Source organism: Cyprinus carpio, chromosome A3 (genome assembly GCF_018340385.1).
Source record: "Cyprinus carpio isolate SPL01 chromosome A3, ASM1834038v1, whole genome shotgun sequence".
In the NCBI taxonomy this organism is placed as follows: domain Eukaryota; kingdom Metazoa; phylum Chordata; class Actinopteri; order Cypriniformes; family Cyprinidae; genus Cyprinus; species Cyprinus carpio.
The window spans coordinates 3067634-3086768 of NC_056574.1; the positions used below are offsets into that span (position 1 = coordinate 3067634).

Below are 19135 nucleotides of genomic sequence, written 5' to 3' on the forward strand. Positions count from 1 at the left end.
GAGCAGGTGTGGTGTCGGGGAGGAATCCCAGGTCCTTTGGTTGCAAACCGAATCTCAAAGGTAAGGGCAATTGTTTTACAACTGCTTTTGGGATTGAAGAAGGTACATTAGACAATATAAGGATTTACCTCGACTAAAAAACACAACAGAACATCCGTTTCACATTCGAATGGGCCTTGTGTGGATCTTAAAAATTTGTTGGTAAGTATATTTTAAAGGAATATCAGAGTTTTACACACACTTCTGTTTCGCCACAGGCTATGTATAGACACAATAAATATAATTTACATTCAGGGCTTTTACAAGAGCTGCTTGAGTTTTCATGTTTGAGACTGCCATGATCAAACTTTTCTGCTGTGTGCTGGTTAAGTAAAACCTGATTCCACTGTTAGGGATTGAGGACAATAACTTAGTTTTTTTATGAGGGGATAAAAGGCTACATGTAAATATTTCAAAGGTTTAATATCAGCTGAAGCGTTCTTGATGAATCAGTGGTTTGATTGCTTACAACTGGTGCGACCAAAAGGGAGTTACAGGAAAAGATAAAAGCAGAATAAAGGGCCAGTACCAGGATGTGGGCAGGTATTCTGCTGTAGATCGCTACACACTGAAGGAAAAGTTACGGTTCCATGATTCAGTGGGATTAGAAAAAAAAAAAAATGAAAAACTTGAGTTTGAGATGTCTCTTACCGAAAATCTAAGTTGTTCGCTATTTAAATACCTCCAATAATAATAACCATCTATTATGTCTGTGTTTCAGGATTAGGAATCCAGTAACAGATTTTACAGGTGATCACAGAAACGAAAATTACCACAACAGGGTCAACAAAATTACTTCAGTAAAAACTCAATCAACATCCGTTAGTTCCTTTTATTGCACCAACACAAGAGTTTATCAACAACACAAAAGTTTTCTAATTATGTTTACAAAAGAGAAAAAATATACAGTAAACAGACCCATGATTCGATTAGATTAGATTAGATTCACTTTATTGCACTGAACACGCGTCAAGGTACAAGGCAGCGAAATGCAGTTAGCCATCTAACCCAGAAGTGCACATAAGCATGTTAAGTACAGAATATACAGGTCTTACAATAGGTACAAATAACATAAGATAATGGTATTATGGACAAAAAATGTACAGTTGGAAATAATATCAAGCATGAGATACAGATAGGTGTGACTATGAACATATTAGACAGAGAATATGTGAAGTGTATGTAAACTATAGGCAGAAACTATGACATAGAAACATTACACTATTGCAATGGAAAGTAAAGTGCATAGAAATATTTCAGTGTAAAATGGATTATTTCAGTGTCCTGGATGAACAGCATAGTGAAAGAATAGCAAGTTTGTTTGTTTTTGCTTGTTGAATAAATAATATAAATAAATCGTCAGAAGGTAGTGATGAGTGGGGGAGGAGTCTGCGTGAGGTGTGGGGGGGTGTCAGCTGGCAGAGTCAGCAAGGAGACAGCTGTAGGGAAAAAGCTGTTCCTGGATCTGGTCCTTGTCCGGAGGGCTCCTCGAAGCGCCTCCGGAGGCGGAAGGAGGTTAAACAGTCTATGGTCAGGGTGAGAGGAGTCCTTCAGAATGCTGCGGAGCTTCGACGTACACAGCGTTTACCTCTGGATGTCCTCAATAGCAGGAAGTGGTGTCCTGTGATGCGTTGGGCAGTTTTCACCACCCTCTGCAGTGCTTTGCGGTCAGCCACCGTGCAGTTCCATACCAGACTGTGATGCAGCTGGCCCGGGATGCTCTCGATCGCACCGGTAAAAGTTCACCACTATGGCTGAAGACAGCTGGTTCTTCTTCAGTGTTCTGAGGAAGAAGAGGCTTTGGTGAGCCTTCTGACCAGGCTGGAGGTGTTTGTGGTCAGGACAGGTCCTCCGTGATGGTGGTTCCCAGGAATTGAAGCTGGAGACACGTTCAACAACCATCCCGTTTATGTGGATGGGGTCATGCGTGCTTCCCTTTCTTCTTCCTGAAGTCCACAATGAGTCCTTTGTTTTACTGGTTTTAAGGAGCAGGTTATTGTCAGGCACCATGTGGCCAGGTGCTGTACCTTTCCCTGTGGGCAGTCTCATCGTTGTCACTGATGAGGCCAATCACCGTGGTGTCGTCTGCAAACTTAATGATGGAGTTGGGATCCATGCACAGGCTTGCAGTCATGGGTGTAGAGGGAGTAGAGAAATGGGCTCAGCACACAGCCCGTGGTACCCCAAATTTGTTAAGTGTGATGGTGGAGGAGCAGGTGGGGCCAGACCAAAACAGCTGAGGCCTGTTGGTCAGAAACTGACCTAACATGTTGCAGAGGGAGGTGTTAATGCCCAGGTCTCCAAGTTTTGTGGTCAGCTTGGAGGGAATGACGGTGTTAAATGCTGAACTGAAGTCAAACAACAACATCCGTACATATGTTTGTTTCTGTCCAGGTGTGTGAGTGCAGAGTGCGCACTGTGCATCTGCATCCTCTGTGCTTCCCGTTTCTGCGGTAGGCAAATTGATGTGGGTCCTGTGGGTGGGAGGCAGTCTTTGAGGTGTGCTAGGACCAATCGCTCAAAGCACTTCAAATGGGGGTGGGGTGCTACAGGGCGGTAGTCATTTAAGCACATCGGGGAGGGTGTTTCTACTGGCACAATGGATGTGGGGCTTAAAAATGTTGGCACAGTTGCTTGGGTGAGGGACAGGTTGAAAATGTCTGTGAAGACCCCTGCAAGCTGCTCTGCACATGCTCTAAGCACACGTCCAGGAAAGCCATCCGGGCCCGGGGCTTGTGTGCATTGTCGGCTCAAGCAGTGTGGACATCCGAGGAGGTGAGTGAGAGGTTGGGGGGTCTGCTGAGTGTGTGGTTTTGGTGGCCCTCTCCTTGCGTCGCTGTTGAAGCGAGCAAAAAGTCATTTGCTCGTTAAGGAAGGAGACGTCCCGTGACCATTGGAGTGGAGTTGCTTGGTTTGTGTCACTGATGGCTGGATGCCCTGCCACAGCGTCGGGGTCAGAGTTGGAAAAGTGTTCCTTACCTTCAGCTTGTAGCAGATACTTGGCCTTTTTGATGCCCCTTTTCAGGTTAGCCCTGGATTTCCTGTAGGCCTGCACGTCCTCTGATGAAGGCAGTGTTGCGGGGTTTCAGCAGAATTCGCACCTCCTTGTTCATCCATGGCTTCTGATTAGGGTATGTTGTGATTGTTTTCTGATGTAACACTGTCAATGGTGGTGTTGATGTAAGTCAGTACAGAGGAGGGATAGGTTCAATGTCCCTGTGAGAGCCACAGGCAGCCTGAGAAGCAAACATATCCAGTCGTGTGGTTGAAACCTGTCCTGAAGTAAAGAGTCTGCTCCAGCTGGCCACACTTTGATGTCCTCATGAGGTTCACACGGTTTGATGAGGGGTGAATCTTGGGGGTGAGAAACAAAAAAAGGTGATCAGACTGTCCGAGGTGGGGGGAGGGGGGTCGCGGTGTAAGCTCCATCAATGTTTGGGGTAAACATGATCCAAAGTTTGTCTCCTCTGGTGTGGCAGGAACATGCTGGTGAAATTTTGGGGAGCACTGTCTTTAATTTGCAGTGATTAAATCACCCGCGACAATAAAAGCAAACCTCCGGGTGAGCAGTCGTTGTTTACTAATGGCTGCGTGAGTTCGTTCAGAGCAAGCTGGGCATTAGCATACGGTGGATGGAATATAGACTGCAGTTATTAATGGTGGAAGTGAATCCCGTCGGCAGATAAAAAAGGTTACATTTAAGACCATGAGAAAACTCTAGGTTAGATGAGCGTGTCTCCCAACAATGACAGTGTTAGTACAACCAAGCTTTGTTAACATTAAGGCACAATCCACCACCTCTTGTCTTGCCGGAATCACAGTTCATCTGCTGTTTCTCATCTGACCCTGAGCTGTGTAGCGTCCGGCTAGCTCAATAGCATTATCGGGTACGTCGTTGTGTAGCCATGTTTTCTGTGAAAACCATGACATTGCAGTCCAAAAGTCTCTTACTGTGGGTGAATGCGAAGTCGTAACTCATCCATTTTGTTCACACCAGTGGGATCCGCACATTAGCGAGGACAAATGCGTCGGTAACGAGAGCCGGAGCGGTGGTTAGCTTTAGCTTAGCTCTAGACCTCCGCGCTTCCCCCCCCGCCTTTGTTTACGATCTACGACGCCGCCTGCGAAAAGCCAAAAACTTCCCCCGGCCGCGGTAGAGTGCGCACAGCCTCGGGTGTTCTAGCGATCTCCAGGGATGAGTCGAAGATTGGTGATATAAAAAAAACTGTTGGAAAGTCCTTCAGCCCCGATATCCAAAAGCTCCCTGTTCGGGCGTGATGAATGTTAAAGCCACAGCTGTTCAGTAAGAACAGACCCCTAGATGAGCAGGAAACAATACTGCAAAATTGCCAAAAAACTGAGAGAGACGCTGAGGTCCTCGCGAATGTGTAGCGCCGCCATCTTGGTCATTAAAAGTGGCAGCATTTAAAGTTGGTTATCTTTAAAAAAAAAACAAAAGTCGGGACACCCCCCTTTCTTTACATACATGTAAAGAAGAGTGGTGCGCGCTCACAAAAAAAAGGGTATATACTCTTTCAAGTGTTTTCAATTAACGGGGTTGTTCAGCATCCAAAAAGGAAAATTAGTCCATTAATGACTCACCCTCATGTCGTTCCAAAACCCGTTAATACGCTGTCCGTTCATCTTCGAACACGCAGTATAAGATATTTTAGATTTAGTCCGAGAGCTTTCTGTCCCTCCCATTGAGAATGGATGTACGGTAATACGGTCCACGTCCAGAAAGGTAAATAAAAACATCATCAAAGTAGTCCATGTGATTATCAGAGGTCCCATTCGCAATTAATGAAGCATCGAAAATACATTTTTGCTCCAAAAATAACAAAAATTTACGGCCTTTATTCAATTATTGTCCTTGTCCTCCGGGTCTGTTATGACGCGCGAACTGCTGTGTGACTGGTGACGTACTACCGCTGCATGACGTGTTTGTCTGGTGCCCCATAACAAAGAGATAAACACGTCAGCCGGCGTCCACTGCAGTGTTGTGAACGCGCTCACAACAGACCCGGAAGAGAAGAAAAATGAGTGAATAAAGTCGTTAATTTTTTTATATTTGGAGTTCAAACTGTATTTTTGGATGCTTCAAAAAATTCTAACGGACCCTCTGATGTCACAGACAGTACGATGGACTACTTTGATGATGTTTTTATTACCTTGTCTGGACGTGGACAGTGTACCTTACATACAGTCTCAAAAATGGAGATGACAGAAAAGCCTCGGACTAAATCTAAAAATATCTTAAACTGTTGTTCCGAAGATGAACGGAGGTTTGGAACGACATGAGGGTTAGTCATTATGACAGAATTTTCATTTTTGGCTGAACTAAGCCCAAATGGTTTCAAGTGCCAAAGCAGGCCTTCATGTTAACCCTTACACAAAAGTAGTATACTTCAAGTTTATTTTTATTAAGTATACTTAAGTAAAGTTTTCAAGTATATTTAGACTTTTTGTAACGTATAAGTCAATTATACTTAAATGTCATTTGTAGTAGATATTTCTGCGGAGTACATAAAGAAAGACCATTTCTGAGAAGTACATAAAAAAAGTAAACTAAAAGCATGACTTTCCTATTTGTAGTTTAAAAGAAGTATACTAATAGCACACTTGAATAAACTTCCTTTTTCTTAAGGGAAACGCCACACGCTCAATGTTGGTTCACTCATACAGTTTGTTTTTTTAGAAGCATTCTGTATCTTGGTTAAGAGTCTGGTCATCATCCAGCCTGGAGGAAGCTTTTCTGAAGCACCTCAAAGAAAACGTTTTCATGTTCCTGAGGATAAACTGAGGTTTATTGCTATATGGACACCCATTAAGAGTGCCCAGCACAGAAGGCAATGGTTCCCAAGTCGTGAAGCACTTTCAACACCCGCAATCCCTCTTCCACAACATCAACTGGAGGTGGTGGTGGCATCACCTCACGCAGCCTTATGCTGTAGACATCAAAAACAACTGTTCAAGGTCCCTCTGGGCACACAGACACCCTCATCTGAATCTCTCACACACCCAAAAAAAGGACGACAATGCAAACACCAGCCAAGTACATAACGTCCAAAAAGCTCCATTTTGCATCGCAGTTAGTTGTCTCAGTAAATGTTTTAAATAGTGCGTGATTACACACTTTTGGTACCCAAAAGATTCCTCCACAATTTGTACACTCAATGGCCACTTTATTTTAGTACCCCTGTATGATGCTGATTGCCATATACTATAGCCGCTCTGCCATAAGTTCTACTTTTATAAGATTATAATTTTTTAAATTTTGAAGATGAAATTATCAGAAACGTGCTAAATTAGGCAATCCTATGGTGTATATGGACTTTCTTCTTTCAGACGAATCCAGGTCAAGCTTATTTAAAAAATTGTTGTTTTGATCTCTCAAGCATTGTGATGCCAACGTAGTGGGTTGATTCACTCCATCGTGTCCATGACGAAGTTTAATATATAAAAACTCAGCCACTGAAAAAAAGTGTCGCACACGGCTCGGGGGCATGTGAAACAAATGCCTTCTGTAGCAAATCGATGGGCTTTTGTAACATAATAATGACTTTAATCTAGCTTGCCGCTCACTGTTGTAAGACCGGAGCAAGTTCTGCGGGGGAATGACGAAATGGAGGTCAGCGCTTGCGCCAGTGAGTGTCTCGTGTTGAAAACCACCACGTTTGTTAACAGGAGCAAAGTTCCTTTACTTTAGCAAAGAAAAACCAGTCTCCTATTGGCTTATATTGAAATCCTCTGACATTCTTCTTTACAAATCCTCGTTTTCTACTTCTAATTAGTGGAACGTTGTTTTGTTTTTTGACCTCTCCGTGCATTTCCCCTTTGTCACTTCTGAGCGGCGCATGCAACACGACGGACCTTCATACATATTCCACCTGGAAATGGTGTCTTTTACAACAATGGAAGAGCAAGAATAAGCAACGACCGCCGCTATGTTATCGTCAGGGAGTCACACACAGCATTGGTGATTTTCAACCACCATTTATTTCAGATATTTTAAAAAAATCTGGTATATCGTGTCATGAAATGTGTACGGTTTCGTTAAAAGTCGGATCCGGCGAAGAGAATCGGCTGTTTTTTTTATCCTACAACTAAATATGCTATGGGTTTATTTATAAAGAGGACACGTGCCTATTCCGTAAAATGTGTTTTGCGCCATTTCGGGAGTGATTAGATCACAACGCTCCACTCGCATCAGGCGGGGATCTCAAGTGCCTTCCTCGGTGGTTTAACCGACGAGACACAGTCTAGATCGGCTAAGTCTAGTCCTATCTGACATTTGCCGCTGGCTCTGATGTCTCTTTAGTGGTTATAACATAAAATATAATTCGTTTTTGGGTAAATCCTAAACAGTTCATCTTTGTTCTTTATCAATTAATCTATTACTATGTTAAACTGTGAAATAAAAAGAGTCAATACTGTTTGATAGTGATATTTTGTTTTAATTGTAATGTAGGCTATAATAGCCTACATCATTTCCTGTAACTAACATTTCTGGGTGTTGCTTATCTTTAATTATGTGTTAACTTATGAAATCACTGATCAGGATTTTTCCTGGCAGCTGCACCGGCCAAAGAGTGTGTTATTGTTTCCAGATTATGAGTGTTATAGTTTTCAACTGATAAAATGGGGAGCACGTTACTAAGCAAGTATGAAGCTGTATTATCACAGATCCGTGTTTTCATACAGTTACATCGTACGATGATTTTGTCCCTTCATGTTGTTTCAGAATTTCTGCCTTCCGCATCACTAACGTCATAATAACGTTACTACTACTCGGAGCAAGCTCCTCGATTTGTTTTATGCGGTCCCCGCGATTTTTCTATTGGTTCCGATAGTTTTCAGACGTTTTACCTTTGTGGAGCGTTTACACGCGAATCACTGCCGTAGGATGGTTCTAGTGGCGTCTTTGCATTGACGTGCTAAATCTTTATACAATCACTCGCTCTTACTGCTTCATTCAAGAAAAAAGGCTGTGTGAACACACCTTTCCACACCAACGATTTGAACCTTCTAACTAATCATTCATTTTAGGTTAAAAAGGTTTTTGAAGTGAATTACAAGGATGTTCACAGTGGGAGGTGTTACATTAATCCACATCATACAAGCCAGGTGCAAGTACATTTAACCACTTTGCATTACCCCAGCCCGAACACACAATGCTTTTCTTTGTGAGCCATTTGAGTGTGTGTGGTTAAAAAGCTAGCCTAGGCCGCCCTCAGCTGTTTAAAGCCAATCATAGTACAGAGTGCACTCACGGGTTTTAAGTATTTTTTTAAAGAGTTTTTAAATTATTTTTATTTTTATTTAGTGATTTCTGGCCATTCTGTTGTCCTTTTGTTATTAGATCTAATTACCACTATAGATCATGAGGTTTAATTTCACGCCTTGAGGAGAATGGATAGAGCATCCATGGTACTTCTCTAAACTGGGTTTAGAGATCATTTTTTAGCAAATAAAGGTTTTCCTGTTAACCTAGGCCAGACCTTTTCCTTCATCCTGCTCCATTGACACTGTGGAGTTCCACAGGGATCTATACTTGCTCCAATGTGTATTTGCCCTATATATACTACCATTATGGTCTATCTTTACTTAAGTATGGGATTTCCTTTCATTTTTGCAGATGGCCTAGAATTTACACTCTGGCCTCCTACGCCAAACCGGTGGTTAGAGAGATCTTGGGGTAATGTTGGATTCCTCCTTAAAGTTTGATAAACAGATAAAATATGTGGTGAAATCTGCATTTTTTTTTTTTTCATTTCAAGACTTCTAGCGTAAGGTGGAAACCACATCTTGCTTGTAAAGAATCTGGAGATGTTGATCACATGCTTTTCTGTTCTCAATACTTCGACTACTGTAACTCACTCTATAGTAGCGTCATCTCCCAAACATCTTTGAAATTAGGCTGCAAGTACCAGTGGTACAAAATGGCTGCAGCCAACCAGACTTTTTATCTAGGACCACTTAATATGTGCACTCTCTCCCCTTTTGGCCTCTTGGGGTTGGTTACCCATTAAACTCAACGTTGTATTTTATAGAAACTTAATTTTTTGCTATATAAGAGCCTAGTACAGTTAGCTCCATCATGCTGTAAGCTAATCTGAAGAGTCCTTCAGGTATATAAGCCCCGTAGTTCTTTAAGATCTGCAGACAAAGGGGCTCTGCTTGATCCCGAGGGGCCCGAAGCTGAAGGGGCCTTTGCTGTAGCTAGCCTGGCCCCTAAGTTTATGGAAACACCTACCACTTTCATATCAGATCTGCCTCCTACATTGGAAGCTTTTTTAAAAGTCGTTTAAAAGCTGCACTTCCTTTCTATAGCCTTGGCAGAAGTGAAGAGGAGGTTGATTTTTTTATGGTTTTTGTCTGGTTTTTTTATGATGTTATCTTTCCTTTACTAAAATGTTTTATTAATGTCTGGGTACACAGCACTTTGGTGCAACCTCTTTGTTGTTTGAATAGTGCTATTAGAAAATAAATGAACTGAACTGAGAGAGAGAGAATCACGGTACATTCTGATAATCTCAGAATCAACCCACAAAACACTAATGCAATCGATTTATTGACCCAGCCCTATTGCATATTATTTTTGTCCTCAGGGACTGGCATCAATATGCAGATTATTTAAATCTCTTTTGAATGAGGAACTCACTGTTCACTTTTTGATTTTGCAATCAATGAGCTCAGGATCTGTTGAGCAGCAAATCCTCCAGCATGATCTGTACCTCTCTCCCCTCGACTTCGTGATCATTGAAATCTGACACCTACAGCTTCGTGTTGGATGCAGGGTTGTCAAGTCTCGATGTTTTTCCAGGGAATTGGTCTAACTTTTTAAACTGTTGCCACAGGTTGCTCATCTGGCAGATGCTACTTTTCATGTCATGGGCGAATGAGAAGCTATCAGCAGTGCCTGCCGGACCTAATAAGCGATACTCCATGCCGGTTGGAAAGAGTTATGAGGACCACCAAGAGGGAGCCCCATGTCAGGAGTTCAGACAAGTAATGCTTGGTATAATAACTTTGTAAAAGTTTCAGTCGGGTTTGTTAATGTTTGAACATGAAGAGGTGCAGCTCTAAAGCTGTGTGCAGACTGCAAAGAAAGTGGAAGGAAAAAAGAAGAAAAGTAATCAGATAAGGGTTAGAGAGTGATTTTTAAGAGTATCTTGTTTGAAATATAGCCCCGTTGTTGCATGTCAGTGGTGCAAGCCTTTGAAAACCCGGAGCTGTGAAAGAAACAACAGTACTGGTGTTTTAAAGTTTTACTAAATACTAGGCATTTGTGCCTGTGCAGTATCTGTGCAATCAAGTTGACCATCTTGCTGGAAAATTAAATTTCCACAACTAAGCAAGCCAGAGGCAAAGGCGTCAAGAAAACCAAAACTCAGAATGACAGAATGGAGAAAAAACCTAGCTCAGTTGGGGGTGGAGGCAGTTCTCCTCTGGCCAGACAAATAAGCAGTTCAATTTCAGGCTGCGAGTAAAACCACATTGTGCCGAGGATTCAACTGGTTCCTGTGGTTTTGTCCGGTGTGTGCGTCTGAGACAAGGTCTTTACAGGGGATCTGTATCTGGGGCTCATCAGTTCTAGTCGGTCTCTGCTGTCTTTCAGGGCTGTAAGAGGTCCTTTCTAGGTGCTGATCCACCACATCTTGAGTCTGGATACAAGACTGGATCTCTGGTGGGTACGGTGACCTGGAATAAGAAGGAAACAGACTTATATTAGCATAGATGCCATTCTTCTAAAAGATGTAGGAAGTACATTCGCGGGTGTTTATGAGGAAGTGTTCCCGGTTCCAGTTTAACCTAATTAATGCAGCCTCCAAAATCCTTTAAAGCAGATTTGAATATTAGAACTGTGGGTTGGTGTGTGTTATGTGTAAAGCCAGGTTAAAGAGATGGGTCTTTGATCTAGATTTAAATTTACAGATTGTGTCTGCCTCCCACAAATGTTAGGTATGTTTTTCCAGGAGTGTGGGCGCTAAATATGAAAAGGATCTGCCGCCTGCAGTTTATTTGGATTTTCTAGTTATTACTCCATTGCCAGAGTTCTGAGAATGCAGTGGCCGTGGAGGATTATAATGGAAGCACGAGCTCGTTTCAAATACTGAGATCTGCTAAGTATCTCATCACTACGGTAAGCAGGGAGGGGACCAGAGCATATTACAGTGTCTGACGCCCCATTCACACAGGGCGTCAGCATCAACGCCTCTCGTTTACTTTGAATGGAGTAATGTTAAGCGATGGCGAAAGGAATTGTGGGGCCGTCACGTCACATTGGGTCTGTTCCTCTCCACGGGTGAAGTTGAAAACCCTTTTAAACAATTTCAAGCGCCAGTGCAGGCGCCAGCTAATGCACATCACCTTATGCAAATACCCTATCACAGACCTAGCCATCACTGTATATAGTAAAAAACAGAGCGAGAAATGAAAAAAGAAACCAAATACAAAAAAAAAAAAAAAAATCGGCCACCGATGGGAATTTGGAGAAAACAGCAACAGATGCGGAATGGAAAACGTGGAAATGACAAGCCAACTGGCTGACAAAAGCTAACGCGCTGTACCTAGTATGTTTAGGATAAAAGCAAACGATCCCAAATTAATCGGATTTTCAGTTTGATGCCAGTATAATATCAGAAATATTGTGGAAGTCTAAGTTATATTTTATCACTTTACAAACACACAGAGTGATAGTAAGATAGTAAAATAAAATAACCTTTGTCTTTATTGTTTATTTTGTAGCTTTACACGTTCTTTCATCTGAAGTAACCTACTTTTGTTTTTATTTTTAGTTCAAGTGAACCTCTCCCAGTATATATTGACTTTTATTTTATTTTTTTATTGTTTTTTTTTTTTTAGACAAGGAAAAGCAGGTTTACAGAGCAATAAATAAAATGACATAAATATGAGATTGACTGGTCAAGACAGGCTGTTTAAAAAAAAAACTCATTAACGCAAGTGCTTTGGTTTAATTTCTCTGCGAATTATGGAAGAATATCAAGCTACATTGATTTAATTTCGAGTAACTAATGATTATCCTGATGAATACACTAAACCCTTTGAGAACATTTTGAGAAAATTATAAACACTGGTGCATCTAACATGTCATAATCTTGTGACAGAAATCTGTTTAAGCGTGGTGTGTAATATAATAATACATGTATTTATTCAGTTAATGCCTTGACTGAATAAACACTTTGTTGTTAAACCTCTCCACTCTCCCCCGAAAGCATCGATGTCCATCGTTCTGTTTTCTTATTGGTTAAAACATCTACCGCTATTCTCCGTAACTAGTTTTCTGTTGCTGGTGACTCTTGCTTTTCAACGAGATAAAATTGAAAAAGATTACACAGGCTTAAAAGCCTTTCCGTCATGGAAACGAGTAATACGATGAAGATCTTTCTCTGCTTTGGTGTTTTTCTGCTTTATGGGGCTCCACCTTCACTTCAGCAGGTAAATGATTTAAAGTTGCTGGACTTTCTCTACAGGCTGTTTGAAGATTTTATTAACGAATCTTTCAATTATGGGCTTGCAGATGTGGGTGGGTGTGTGTGTTGTGGGGGTGTGTTAATGATCGACTACAGAGCTCTGAAAATTAGTTGAGCCTACGCATTTAATAAAATTTAGAATTATCAGTTAATTCCTACTTCATAGCTGAAAAAAGACCGGTAAGCCAGGGTTAAGTGTAATATAAAATCAAAACAGGAATTCATAAATTAAGTGTGGGTTTGTCTGTCCTCCTTCTGCGCGCCGGCTGTACGCGCTTCTCCAGCACGTCGCCTTCCACAACAAAGCCCGCTCTCGCCTGTTTAAAAAACACTGTCGGATCTGTTCGACTAGTAATTTGATAATGCGCAACAGTACTGGGTCAGAGCGCTAACCAGTTGCTATGGTAAGGTAAATCTTTTTATCATGCAATTAAAGCTACTAGAATATGATCTACGCAATAGCTGACAGCGAATGTGAAGTTTTTTAAACTACTCGACCACAGACAAACATCTCTGGTTTGAAGCGTTAGCTAGAATAAACACTCAGTAAGATATTTAGAATATCACCCTGGTCGCGCTGCAGTCAATATTTATTCCTGATTAACCTTTACATGTTACTAATCAAGTTATAATATGTCGCTAGTAGGCCTTATGAGGTTACAAAATGTTGTGTCCCTGTGTTCAGATTTGACCCGCAATAATCAATGCAAAACTGACACTTATCAAATTAACCTTTAAAATGTCCACTTATTACAAAAAGCAGTTCTTTAATAATCTAAATACTGTATATAACCAAATGCAGAATCTACATACAAGTTAGTAATTATGTTTAATAACAATGTTCACAGCAACTACCTGCTTATAACAGCCATGTAGTTGGTTACACCATAGTGCATAATGGCGAGTAAATATTTTATTAAACATCTAGAGAGGTTATTGGGAACGTTGAAGAAACATTAGCTGAAAGTTAGGGCAATGTTCAACACCTAAAAAAAAAAAAGAAAGAAAGAAATAAAGAAAGAAAGACAAGAAGAAGAGAAAGCAAGAAAAAAAGAAACTTTTTTGTAAAGAAACCATTTCCAAAACAATCTTAAAAGTTGTTTTTGGTTTTCATCAAGTCCACATTATTTATAGTTCCATAGTGCTTTTTCAGATTAAAAACAGCAGTAGTCATTGTTTCAAGAACGAGGTAAATCTGTGTTTGATTTAGTTCCATTTTTAATAACTGTGGTGAAGATCTGAACTCGTGAAAGTAGTGTTAGTTTCAGCTGTACTTGCTTTTTCCTTGCAGAGAAACACTCGCTGTATTACATTTACACCGGCTTTGTCCACAACTGTTGGATCTGCCGGGCATCTATCAGTTTCACTGCTATGGGTCTGCTAGAATGACATAGAAATCGACTATTACAATAGAAGGAAGCAGAAGAAGATTCCCAGACAGCAGCTGGATGAAATAGAAAATGGCGGAGGATTACTGGGAAAAAGGCAAACCCAGGGTCCAGAAAGAGCAAACGAACAGTGGTTTAATGTGAATGTTGATATTCCTTGATGAAACAGCATGAGACACAATGAATCAGGTGAGAAACTTTCCTACAGTTTAACCTGCATATACACATGATCAAGTCCATTTATATTTTTCATCTCACAGAAATTTTGTGTCCATTTCAGATGTTCATGTTCTTACAGTGGAGACACTGGTTGTGGAAGTGAAAAAACAAGGGATGAAGTGAAAGTTTTCAAACAAAGGCATTGAGGATGACAGCTATGATGGAGAAAACTTTCTGTCTGTTTGATGATAAAGAGTCTCAGTGGGTCGCCTCAGTTGACGCAGCTCTACCAACCAAGCCAGAAAAATGGGACAATGTTGCGATCCTAACCAATACACCAAAGGATACCTGGAAGAAAGAGTGTGGTGGACTGGCTCAACAAATTCAGAGAATATGCAGACGAGGATTCAGAAAACGGCTGTGAGTAAATGTATTTCTATGTGTTATGATCTGCTGCTGATTGCAGCTGGCTAATACACTGATCATCACTGTGTTTTTCAGCTCCTCCAGATGTGTCATCGTTGTTTTGGCAAAAATTCCTATCGAGAGACAACACCAAGCGAGGACCTCACCTGGCTGGCCACTGGCTTCCACCCCAAAGACCTGATGTTGACCGATGCCGGAATATTCTCACCTCTTCCTGAATATGAGCTTGGAACCACAGTAATCAGACCAAACCATGATGGGGCACCTTCCAGATGAAGAAGAGTGTGGAGATACATTAGTATAAAAAAGATGAATATGATTGTTTTGGTTGCTCACAGAACCCTCAACAGAAACCAACTTTATCATCATATGGGTTAGGCAAACTAAAATAATTGAAGGGGTCATAATACTTGCTATAAAAAACATATTTTGTGTATTTGGTTTAATGCAATGTTTTTAGGTGGTTTAAGGTTGAAAAACAGTTTTATCATTTTAGCATATCTTTTTATCCAAAGCAACTTCCAGGGCATTCAGGATATAATTTGGTTTTACACCAGTATGTGTGTTCCTCGTGAATTTGACACCCACAAACTTTTGGCGCAAGCCGAGGTGGGTGCTCTGACTGGCCAGCTAATCCAGTGCCTTGTTATTGAACCGAATACCTCCAGTGTGTGACGGAAATTTTTACGCTAAAACCCATTCCACATTAAGCCTCTGGTCCATCCAGTGGTGGGCATAGTTTACTGGATTGATAATGTACTTCTACGTGTCATTTTTACCGCGTTGGCGTTGCTTCGTGCTGCATAAACATAAAACCATATCTACTCTCCACTGCTTCAAAACTACTCATGATAAAATCGTCATTGACAAATTCTTTAATATAAAAAAACTTACAGGTCTGTGTGTCAGAAACAGCCGTCAGGATCATAAAACAGGTCCGTGTTCTTCAATACAAATGCAACAGCACACTTCTGAATATTTGGTTTGAACTATTCTGTAACAGTGTAGTAAGTTGTGCCCTCTTTGGAAGAGCAAACAAAGTAGTTTCACTTTCACAACAAAACACAGCGTCACACACGGTGGACTAAAGTGAGTGGAAGCCAGCTTGGGAACGGCGCGGCGGGGCGGGGTAACCACACATGAGCGACCCCGGGCTGGACTCCGCTTCGTCCACAGTGAAGCTGATCCAGCGATCCACAGCGTGGAGTTGATGCGTATTTCCTAATGCGACCAGCCACGGATCAGCTCCAGGCCATGATGTTGAAGCAAATATTCATCCTCTTTCTGGAAGCCCAAAGCGTTCCTCCCTGTAAAAACCAGGAGCCCACGAGGCTAAATCCTAAACCCTCGATCCACTGTGACAGCCTTATGTGAAGACATTGCTGCCATGATACCCAATCTACAAGCATAAAACCTGTGTGAACTAGTTTCTCTGGTTTGAACTGACTCTAACAGTCCTGAAGTGTAGAAACACGTGATTGTCCACTGGTGCGAGACTCTAAATCTACTCCTAGAAGGAGTCGTCTGCTGACTCGCCAACATACACTCGTCTTCTGCTCGTTTACTCCAAGACTCCTCAAATGATCGAGGAAGCACGACTCAGTGAGAATCTGGACGCCCCTTATATACAAGACAATTATCAGTTGTTTAAAAACCTGAACTTCCAGACACAGCCTTAGATGAAATCAGCTGAAGATAAAGGATATTAAATCTCTCAAGATCTGATTAACATCTCCACAAACAGCTTCACCAGCTTCACTCATTACTGACCAGGCCTGACTTTATTTCTGTCAGGTGAATGCTCTTATTGAGAATTACAGAGGTTTAGATGTTGATGATTTATTGGAAATAATATTTGTTTTTACAATATTGAGATACTTGACAGCCATTCTAGACCTTCATTAGTAAAGTAGTGAATTAATGATATCAGTTGTAGTGTTTTCAGAGCGGAGATCTCACTGTTGAGGTTTGGAAACATGTTTCTGCTGTGTGTGGGATTCAGTAGAGCAGAGATCAGCTCTGAAACCAGATAGACTGATGATGAACTCTCACACATTCAGGATGTCACTTCTTCTTTTCTTCTGCTGCATAAAATGGTCAAATATTATATAATATTAATACAAAACATTTCTCTCCTCTAAATAGTGCTGATATGGTGACCAGTAAAATATAGTTTTGGTCAGGATAGTCTGTGTGGAAAACTTTTAAACTGTGGTGTTTCAACTAAGGCCGGTGTTAGTCTCTGCTCTTATCTCCACTAATGTGCTCACATACTGCAGATTCATTTCATGCGAAATTGAATTGAACTGAATTCAAGGGAAGGCTAGAAAACTGTAAGTTGTTTGGCTGATGTTGTATTAAAAGTGGATATAAAATTTTAATTGAGTTATTTTAAACCGGCTGAACTGATCCTTGTTACATGAAAGAAAAAGTGCTAGTGGGTGCAGCAGAAAAACAGGACCGGACATTTGTTTTTTATGTTCATATTTTATACTTCGGCTACAGCACTTGTCCCCTTGTGGTGTGAAAGTGCTTTATAGAATAAAGTGAGGTTGAGTTGAGAATAGGTTGAGGAATCCCTACACAGCAGAAACATGTTGTTTCCAAACTTCAACAGTGAGATCTCCGCTCTGAAAACACTACGATGCGATCATTAATTCATTACTTTACAATTCAATAATTGTAAGAACCATATTATTTCCAAAAATCATCAATCCTAAACCTCTGTAATTCTCAGCCAAGAGCTCACACCTGACAGAAATAAAGTCAGTCTGGTCAGTAATGAGTGAAGCTGGTGAAGGAAGCTGTTGTGGAGATGTTTAATCAGATTTCTTGAGAGATTTAATGTCTGTTATCTTCAGTGATTCAGCTGGACTGTGTCTACAACCAAATGATCTTTGTCTTGATATAAGGAACAAGGCCATTTTTTTAACATAATAGTTGCTTCTTTTTGTGGAATCGTTTTAGAAATGTAATTTTATAAAAATTGTGATATGGGTGTAGATATTGCTGTATTGTGTCTGTAAGAACAAAGCATTATTTTTAAACCCTTTGGGAAAAAAAAAATCAACCTCAGTTTAAAATTAAATTTTTGCACATGAAATTTTGCCAATAATACAGGATTGATTTTGACATGTTCTGGCCTTGTTCAACCCAAGGCGCCCAAATTTCCATAAATGTGTTTTCTCGATCATTTGAGGGGTCTTGGAGTCGGGCAAAAAAAAATTCTTAATTTCATTAAGTCATCTGAAAAAAAGTCATCTGGTCGTAATGAGTGAAGCGGGTGAGAGTTTGTGGGAGTTAAAACGATCTTGAAGATTTTTTCTTTAATCTTCATTGATTTCATCTAAGGTTTTGGTCTGGAAGTCAGTTAAAAAAATTTTTTGCTTGTTAAGGGGCACCCAATTTCTATGAGTCTTTTCCCTTTCATTTAGGAGTCTTGGGTACACAGAAAAAGGGGTATTGTTGTCGAGTCGAAACGACTCTTTAGGTGGTTTTTTAGAGTCTGCACCATGTGGACACATGTTTTTCTACACTTCGGGGATTTTAAGTCATTCAAACCAAGAAACTATTCCACGGTTTAGCTGTGTTTGGTTTATCAAATTTTTCTTCACTGGGGCTGTCCAACGGGGGTTGGGGTTTAAAAGCTGTGGTTCCTGGGTCCTTTTTTTAAGGGGGACAGCTTGGGTCTCTCCACTCTTCAATCACTTCTTGGGTTTTATCATTGCCCTTGGTGGTTTTGGCAGGCCATGGGTTTGAACCTCAGCACTGGAAACCCTGGCTCTAAAGACGGTCCTTTGGTCCCCCACCGGAAGCGGGGGGCGGGGGTGCTGCAGCCCCCATGTTTTTTTTTCCTGTGGCCAACTTTTTTAATGTTGGAAAAAAAAAAAATCGGGTGTCTATTTAGGTTTTAATAAACTCCACCCACCAACGTGGATTAAAAAAGCCCTTTTGGGACAGACTAATTCGGGGGCAGTTTTAAAGTGGTTTACTACTTTGACGCGATCGACCCGGGTTTGTACTATTTTTGGCTGACTTTTTTTTCCCCTTTTAAAATTTCAAATCACATCAAAAAAGCATTTTTTTTAAATAAAAATAAAGGCAAAAACATCAAAAAGTTTAAAATAAAGTACGGTTAGGGTTAGGGTACGATGTAGGAGGCCTTTTGCAGGTCCATAATACTTGAATTAAAATTTAAATTTACACTCAATAGTTATTGCATACTGTTTTTATGTATTACACTGCTGAGGTGACAATAATGCCACTAATTGCAATAAGTAAATAGATAGCTAAAGTTTGTGGTCAAACTTAAGTTGGCTGAAAAAAGCTGACCAGAAAGTTTGAAAAAATTTAGAAAGTTTGAAAAGTTTAAAAAGTTTAAAAAGATTTAAAATTTGAAAAGTTAAGAAGTTTAAAAAAGAAAGTGATTAACGCATTGCTAGCATTGAAAGCAAGTGCCTCCATGGTCCTTTAGCATGATTAGCAAAGTTCTAAGATGTTTCTAGCATGATTAGCAAGTGACTATCATGTACCTATCATAATTAGCAAGGTATCTAGCATGTCACTAGCATGTTTGTAGCATGATTAGCAAGTGACTAGCATGTCGCTAGCATGTTACTAGCATGT

General features: G+C 40.7%; 1 pseudogene; it reads left to right on the forward strand.

The window, feature by feature from the left end:
• The window catches only part of LOC122135579, a 53923-nt pseudogene that overhangs the window by 7879 nt on the left and 26909 nt on the right, over window positions 1-19135 (forward strand).